The following is a 9551-nucleotide window of genomic DNA, read 5'->3' on the forward strand; positions in this document are numbered from 1 at the left end:
CCTGTAGATGTGTGAGATATCCCAAGACGTACCAAACATTTCCCCGGGCTGGACAAGTCAACCCGTGAGATAAAACAGTTTGTTCCAGTTGAGAATACATCAATGTCATTTTCCCACCAACACACATATTCCCTCCCTGCCTCACAGAACAGAACAGTCAGATCCTCAATGACAAACACAGAAGCTTCCAAAGAAGTGTTTTTCACCACCCAGTTTACCCTGCAGTCCTTTTGCAGTTCTCTAATGGTGTCTGGCAGCTTGGGGAAACAAGCTAATGCATCGAGGCATGGAGAGAAACAGAGGTGGATTCCATCTCCAGCGTATTGAATTCGAAGCTGGGGATTTCTAATTGGCAGAAATGCATTATCTATACGTACACTACCGTTCAAAAGTTTGGGGTCACTTAGAAATGTCCTTGTTTTTGAAAGAAAAGTAAATTTTTTGTGTCCATTAAAACAACTTCAAATTGATCAGAAATACAGTGTAGACATTGTCCATGTTGTAAATGACTATTGTAGCTGGAAACGACAGATTATTTTATGGAATATCTTGTGGTGGCTAATTTCTGCATTACCAAATGAGGAGAGTTACAAACTTCAAACACCAGTCAGTCAGAGTTATACTTAAACTACATCTTTAATAATAAGAGCTTTGCATTAGCAATGACTTTCAATGATGCGCCATTGAAAGTGACAACACAAAAGTACAAAGATCTTTTATAGCCAAGATACACCCCTCTCAACCTACATGAGGAACCACAGATCTTAGGAACAGTTCACAAAAAAAGACACTTACTTGAGAGAGGATTATCCCATAGCCAGATAGCATTCGCTATAAATTATCGTTCAATTTGGTCCCTAAGACGAGGTTCTAATCCCGTTCCTGGTACTTCATAGCACAAAAACACCATCTCATCCAACGGCATAAATCAAATGTCAACTCTAGATACTCCCATCTCAAGTAAACCCCCTCTTGACCCCACTCCTGGACAAGCTCACTGAGGGGAGTGAGCCTCTAGGTCATACACTATCCCAGGATAAGTGCAACATCAGAGAGGACATACAATGGTTCCAGACACTGCCATACACCTTCCCCCAATGCCAAAGGAGGGAGTGACTTGCGCACAGACATTGTGGAGACAAGTAATTGGTTCCCCATTAATCACACCATCCCTTCACATGGTTTAACAGATACATTCATATATGAAGACAAAGTTCCATACTGTCCTCTTCCCTTTCTGATATTCTGCATAGCACCAGGGATATGTGAAAGACAAGCCTGACCTCTCCCCTCTCTAGACCCCAAGTGATTGAGCCCCAGCTGTGGGGAGAAGTGCAACTGCCAACACCGGAGTCCAAAGGGATACATTCTGATTCATCCGCCACAATCTACATAGGCGTACAGAGGCCCATTATCAGCAACCATCACTCCTGTGTTCCAATGGCACGTTGTGTTAAACTTGGAATAACTATCATTTTAAAAGGCTAATTGATCATTAAAAAAAAACCTTTGCAATTATGTTAGCACAGCTGAAAACTGTTGTACTGATTAAAGAAGCAATAAAACTGGCCTTCTTTAGACTAGTTGAGTATCTGGAGCATCAGCATTTGTTTCGATTACAGGCTCAAAATGGCAAGAAACAAAGACCTTTCTTCTGAAACTCATCAGTCTATTCTTGTTCTGAGAAATTAAGGCTATTCCATGCGAGAAATTGTCAAGAAACTGAAGATCTCGTACAACACTGTGTACTACTCCCTTCACATAACAGTGCAAACTGGCTCTAACCAGAACAGAAAGAGGAGTGGGAGGCCACGGTGCACAACTGAGCAAGAGGACAAGTACATTAGTGTGTCTAGTTTGAGAAACAGATGCCTCACAAGTCCTCAACTGGCAGCTTCATTAAATAGTACCCGCAAAACACCAGTCTCAACGTCAACAGTGAAGAGGCGACTCCGGGATGCTGGCCTTCTAGGCAGAGTTGCATTGAAAAGGCCATATCTCAGACTGGCCAATAAAAATAGAAAATTAAGATGGGCAAAAGAACACAGGCACTGGAAAGAGAAATATTGGAAAAAAGTGTTATGGACAGACAAATCTAAGTTTGAGGTGTTCAGATCACACAGAAGACCATTCGTGCAACGCAGAAAAAATGAAAAGATGCTGGAGGAGTGCTTGACGCCATCTGTCAAGCATGGTAGAGGCAATGGGATGGTCTGGGGGTGCTTTGGTGGTGGTAAAGTGGGAGATTTGTACAGGGTAAAAGGGATCTTGAAGAAGGAAGGCTATCACTCCATTTTGCAATGCCATGCCATACCCTGTGGACGGCACTTAATTGGAACCAATTTCCTCCTACAACTGGACAATGACCCAAAGCACAGCTCCAAACTATGCAATAACTATTTAGGGAAGAAGCAGTCAGCTGGTATTCTTTCTATAATGGAGTGGCCAGCACAGTCACCATATCTCAACCCTATTGAGCTGTTGTGGGAGCAGCTTGATTGTATGGTACGTAAGAAGTGCTCATCAAGCCAATCCAATTTATGGGAGGTGCTTCATGAAGCATGGGGTGAAATCTCTTCAGATTACCTCAACAAATTGACAACTAGAATGCCAAAAGGTGTGCAAGGCTGTAATTGCTGCAAATGGAGGATTCTTTGACAAAAGCAAAGTTTGAAGAACACAATTATTATTTCAATAAAAAAATCATTATTTATAACATTATCAACGTCTTGACTATATTTCCTATTCATTTTGCAAATCATTTCATGTATGTTTTCATGGAAAACAAGGACATTTCTAAGTGACCCTAAACTTTTGAACGGTAGTGTAGCTACATTACTTCGTGTCCCTAATGCTTTGGTGTTCTTGTAAAGAAGATGGCTATAGCATAACATTGTCCGAAGCGAGCAGTCAGTCTGATGTCAGGGCTGTACTTCAGGTAATACCCACCTTAACCCCAGAACACCAGACCAGGGACGTTATTCAGATTGGTCAATAGACTACATGATTTGAATATTTCCTAGTTTGATCGATGTGATGAGTCGATTGAAGAAGTGTTTAATTGATGAAGAAGTGTTTTTCACATGGACCTAGGTGTGTGTTCTTCCTTTTCACTTGTCTGTCTGCCTGGCTGTATAAAATGTGACAGGGAAAAAAAGCTGGCCAGCTAGTGTTTACCTCTCCCAGTCGTTCCTTACCTGCGGGCATTTTGGCTCGTGTGTGACTCATCCTCGGTCTAGACCGGACTATTCAACACACCAACACCCCAGGACTGTATTGGAAATGTTGACATAGATTCAAAACAGGCTGCCTAATCACAGTTCTCAGCCACTGAGAAAAGGCAGCTTAAACATCTACGTGACAAATGAAACTATTCCCTACATAGTGCACTACTTAGGGGGGAAAGGATGCCATTTGGGATGCAGCTATAGAAGTCGGTAATGTGCACTGTGGGAAATTCTGAATGATCAAAATGAGTAGTGTGACTGTGGTAGAGACAAGCTAGAGAAAGAGTAAAATAATACACTACAAATCTACAAAGACATCCCTGGTAAAAACAAAACAATTGTTAAACTGCCCTGATACAAACCCTATTGGCTGTGCAACAGAACAATCATTGAGCTGTGCCAGGTGTCTGCAGGATGTTGGCAGCGCCAGCGGTTTAGAGGACATTATTGTCACATCTGGCAGTGTTGATCTGCCTACCAAGTGGGAGGTGGAGTTGAGATTTCCCCTCCCTGTAGCTCCTTCCATGTTACAGCTTTGTAATGTTCTGACACTGGTGCCTGGTGTTCATTATGTTCTGACACTGGTGTCTGGTATTCATTATGCTCTGACACTGGTGCCTGGTGTTCATTATGTTCTGACACTGGTGTCTGGTGTTCATTATGCTCTGACACTGGTGTCTGGTGTTCATTATGTTCTGACACTGGTGTCTGGTGTTCATTATGCTCTGACACTGGTGTCTGGTGTTCATTATGCTCTGACACTGGTGTCTGGTGTTCATTATGCTCTGACACTGGTGTCTGGTGTTCATTATGCTCTGACACTGGTGTCTGGTGTTCATTATGCTCTGACACTGGTGCCGAGATGATTCGCTGGTGAAAAGTACCATTAGGCCTGTAGGGAAAATAAAGATAGCATTATTGAAAAGGATGATGTACATGAATGAGCTGTCTAATAAATGTATTGCATTAAAAACATGCAACAAACATACGTACAAGAATAAACTTCTTGGTATTCGCATTGTATTGAGTATCAGTAGTCTATTCAGTGGTTGCTTTGCTAGAAGGGTGGATTTTGCCTGTCTGTGACCCCCCGCTTAGGAAGTCTGTGAGATGGTCATCCTCCTCACCTCACAGCTTTGGATTTCATCACCGACTCCAATGGATTATTCTGTGCCCCGCACGGGGCAATGGGAGCTCTTAGATATATCCAGTCATTGGGAATATGTCAGCGTGGCCCTGGGTAATTAAAGCCTAATCATCCCGGTGAATTCTGAGCGTGGTCCTCATCAATGTTTGATTAGTCTCCACCTGGCTCTCCGACGCCCATCGCTAGCTCTCCTCCTTCTGCTGCTTTAAACCTGCAATATGTCACTTTTTGGGCAATCTGACTAAATTCACATAGAAATGTGAGTTCTACCATCTATCATTCTCATTGACAGCAAGTCTAATAAGCAATAGATCTGTTCTATCTGCACTATTTCTATGCTTCCCTTTCATATGTTTTGTTTTGACTTTTGGTTTTGTACACCAAGTTTAAACAGCTGAAAATACAATATTTTTGGTTATTGAAAAGATATTTCACAGCGGTTTATCAATCAAATGTATTTATAAAGCCCTATTTACATCAGCCGATGTCACAAAATGCTGTACAGAAGCCCAGCCTAAAACCCCAAACAGCAAGCAATGCAGATGTAGAAGCTGGACTGGGAGTCATCAGGTGGCAAGGAGTCATTAGGCCAGGTAGTCCTGAGGCATGGTCCTAGGGCTCAGGTCCTCGGGGAGGGAAGGGAGAGAGAGAGAATTAGAGGGAGCATAATTAAATTCACACAGGACACTGGATGTGCAGTAGGAGATGGTAGCCGCCTGGACGTGCAGTAGGAGATGGTAGCCACCTGGCTGTGCAGTAGGAGATGGTAGCCACCTGGCTGTGCAGTAGGAGATTGGTAGCCACCTGGCTGTGCAGTAGGAGATGGTAGCCACCTGAATGGGCAGTAGGAGATGGTAGCCACCTGAATGTGCAGTAGGAGATGGTAGCCACCTGAATGTGCAGTAGGAGATGGTAGCCACCTGAATGTGCAGTTGGAGGTGGTAGCCACCTGGATGTGCAGTAGGAGGTGGTAGCCACTTGGATGTGCAGTAGGAGGTGGTAGCCACTTGGATGTGCAGTAGGAGATGGTAGCCACCTGGATGTGCAGTAGGAGGTGGTAGCCACCTGGATGTGCAGTAGGAGGTGGTAGCCACCTGGATGTGCAGTAGGAGGTGGTAGCCACATGGATGTGCAGTAGGAGGTGGTAGCCACATGGATGTGCAGTAGAAGGTGGTAGCCACATGGATGTGCAGTAAGAGATGGTAGCCAGCTGGATGTGCAGTAAGAGATGGTAGCCAGCTGGATGTGCAGTTGGAGAGCTGGTGGGTTGGTGGATGAAGACACGGCAGTGCTGCTGCACTTTGGGGACGCCTGGCCTTCATGCATTATGTAGGACTCTGTCGCCATCTCACCACCTCTCCCTCTGTCTCTCTGCAGTAAAAATAGATCAGCGACTGTCTTTTTCTCCCACCACCTCTGTCTTGACTCTTCTCAGGTGTAGCAGGCTATGGCTGTTAGGCCTACCTCAAGAGCTAGGTGGTTGTGGTCATTTCTCCTCTGCATTCTTGTAGCGTTATTAGGTAAAGCATGCACACGTTTGTGTGTGTGTGTGTTCCAAATGAAGCGAATGTGGAAAATTTGACAACAATTTATGGATTTAAGATTTCAAGCATTATCCAAACAATAAAGTTAAGTTATTTTTAAGGTAAACGTTTCATTTCCTGTAGGCTCCTCTTTTTACAATGAGTGTACTTTGCACAGTAGGCAAAGTCTATAACAGCACAGATAAAAAGAGCAGACTGGCTTCATGCTGAAGGATACAGTATTGCTGAGTGTTGGAGTGAAGGCTAGAGGGAGTTCACACGAACACAAACACGCCCTCCTGGAGGAGTTGCACAGTGGGGGGCTCGTCGGAGAAACACTCCAGTCTTCCACTCACTGCCAGCTCAAGGTCAGTCACTGTTTGCTGAATGCATGTGGGGGTGTATAGACTATATGGTTCGATCTATTAAAAAAAATGTTTTAAAACTAATAAAGATGATTGTCATAAATTGGTTTGAAGTGTAAGTTTCCCTTAGGATTTGCACCAGCTGCCAAAGCTGAGGGTTAATTTATTTGAAAACACAGCTAATTTTGTGTCTGCAATAAAGGGATGTTTTTTTTATGGCTTGTGTAAGTTAGAGAGGAATACTAGACAGATAAAGCAAATGAAATGGGCATCTTGAGCATTATAAAATGAACAGAAACTCAATAACCCCAGCACAGCATTTCCCACAATACAAGATCAGGGTTTTCTCTGTTGGAATACCAAAACATGCCTCCTTTCTCCCTCAACGTGATCACTAATCAGAGATTAGATAACTGAAAGTACCTAGCCAATAATTACAATAACACTACATTGGGATTTGCTTTAGTGGAGACCTTAATCAAAACCTATCCCTTTCTTTCAAAAGGGAAGATGGAAGCATGTATTTTTGTATGTATTCCAACAGTGCCCAGATTGTAGAATCTTCCTATTGCTGATTTGCAGCTTGAGTGTGGCAGCAGATCTATACAGCATGCTCACAGACAGTGTTCTACTGCCCCCACCTGGGACTCCCTAAAAACACGCCCCTTCGATACAGCTACGACCGGAAGTGACTTCTCGTAGCAAGTTAGGATGAAAAGTCCTAACCTTAACCTAATTCTCCTAACCTGCTATGTTAATTATCCTAACCTGCTGCGTACGTTCTCTTAACCTGCAATGAAAAAGTAACTTCCGGTTGTAGCTGTATAGCACCCTCATAGAGATCATCCCAACCCACCTGTCCTCCAAATAGACCTCTGCTGTCTTCAACCAGGATCTCAGCGATCACTGCCTCATTGCCTGCGTCCGTAATGGGTCTGTGGTCAAACAACCACCCCTCATCACAGTCAAACGCTCCCTAAAACACTTCAGCGAGCAGGCCTTTCTAATCGACCTGGCCGGGTATCCTGGAAGGATATTGACCTCATTCCGTCAGTAGAGGATGCCTGGTTATTCTTTAAAAGTGCTTTCCTCACCATCTTAAATAAGCACGCCCCACTCAAAAAACGTAGAACCAGGAACAGATATAGCCCTTGGTTAACTCCAGACCTGACTGCCCTTGACCAGCACAAAAACATCCTGTGGCGTACAGCTTTAGCATCGAAAAGCCCCCGCGATATGCAACTTTTCAGTGAAGTTAGGAACCAATATACACAGGCAGTAGGAAAGCAACGGCTAGCTTTTTCAAACAGAAATTTGCATCCTGTAGCACAAACTCCAAAAGGTTCTGGGACACTGTAAAGTCCATGGAGAATAAAAGCACCTCCTCCCAGCCTTCCACTGCACTGAGGCTAGGAAACACTGTCACCACCGATAAATCCACGATAATTGAGAATTTCAAAAATCATTTTTCTACAGCTGGCCATGCTTTCCACCTGGCTACCCCTACCCCAGTGAACAGCCCTGCACGCCCCACAGCAACTTGCCCAAGCCTTCCCCATTTCTCCTTCACCCAAATCCAGATAGCTGATGTTCATCTGGACCCCTACAAATCAGCCGGGCTAGACAATCTGGACCCTCTCTTTCTAAAATTATCCGCTGAAATTGTTGCAACCCCTATTACTAGCCTGTTCAACCTCTCTTTCGTAACGTCTGAAATCCCCAAAGAGAGATCCCCTCTTCAAAGGGGGAGACACTCTAGACCCAAACTGTTACAGACCTATATCTATCCTACCCTGCCTTTCTAAGGTCTTCGAAAGCCAAGTTAACAAACAGATCACCGACCATTTCGAAATCCCACCGTACCTTCTCCGCTATGCAATATGGTTTCCGAGCTGGTCATGGGTGCACCTCAGCCATGCTCAAGGTCCTAAACAACATCATAACCGCCATCGATAAGAGACAATACTGTGCAGCTGTATTCATCAACCTGGCCAAGGCTTTCGACTCTGTCAATCAACACATTCTTTTTTTACAGTCTAGCCAGGTGTCTGGCTAGACTGTAAACTCTCCTTCCAGACTCACATTAAGCATCTCCAATCCAAAATTAAATCTAGAATCGGCTTCCTATTTTGCAACAAAGCATCCTTCACTCATGCTGCCAAACATACCCTCGTAAAACTGACTATCCTACCGATCCTTGACTTCGGCGAAGTCATTTACAAAATAGCCTCCAACACTCTACTCAGCAAATTGGATGCAGTCTACCACAGTGCCATCCGTTTTGTCACCAAAGCCCCATATACTACCCACCACTCCGACCTGTATGCTCTCGTTGGCTGGCCCTCACTTCATATTCGTCGCCAAACCCACTGGCTCCAGGTCATCTATAAGTCTTTGCTAGGTAAAGCCCTACCTTATCTCAGCTCACTGGTCACCATAGCAGCACCCACCCGTAGCATGCGCTCCAGCAGGTATATTCCACTGGTCCTTACAGTTCTCTGCTGCCAATGATTGGAATGAACTGCAAAAATCACTGAAGCCTCATATCTCCCTCACTAACTTTAAGCACCAGCTGTCAGAGCAGCTCACAGATCACTGCACCTGTACATAGCCCATCTGTAAATAGCCCATCCAACTACCTCATCCCCATACTGTTATTCATTTTCCTCCTTTGCACCCCAGTATCTCTACTTGCACACTCATCTTCTGCACATCTATCACCCCAGCTTTTACATTGCTATATTGTAATTATTTTGCTACTATGGCCTATTTATTGCCTTACCTCCCTTATCCTACCTCATTTGCACACACTGCATATAGATTTTTCTATTGTATTATTGACTGCATGTTTGTTTGCTCCATGTGTAACTCTGTTGTTGTTTGTGTCGCACTGCTTTGCTTTATCTTGGCCAGGTTGCAGTTGTAAATGAGAACTTGTTCTCAACTGGCCTACCTGGTTAAATAAAGGTGAAATAAAAAATATAAAGAAATAAAAAGAAGAGGTAAGTTTTTAGGGAAATCTCACCCCCATCTGGGCTAAGAAGCTGGTTCCCCTTCCTATGTAATCATATGGCAAAGCACAGTCTTTGGTTTCATTTAATCATTTCCAACAGCCTCACAAAAATGTATCCCTCACAAAAATACTTAAATATATCTAGCCTATGAGCAAATTGGTTAGGGAACATTTGGAATATACCTATTGATTTATCACTGGTGACAATTATGTACAAAATAGTCTATTTAAGATTTTAGAATCAGTTCTACTGGCAATACAATGCTGTTTTTAGCA

This window comes from Salmo trutta, chromosome 6, assembly GCF_901001165.1.
Source record: "Salmo trutta chromosome 6, fSalTru1.1, whole genome shotgun sequence".
Taxonomy (NCBI): Eukaryota; Metazoa; Chordata; class Actinopteri; order Salmoniformes; family Salmonidae; genus Salmo; species Salmo trutta.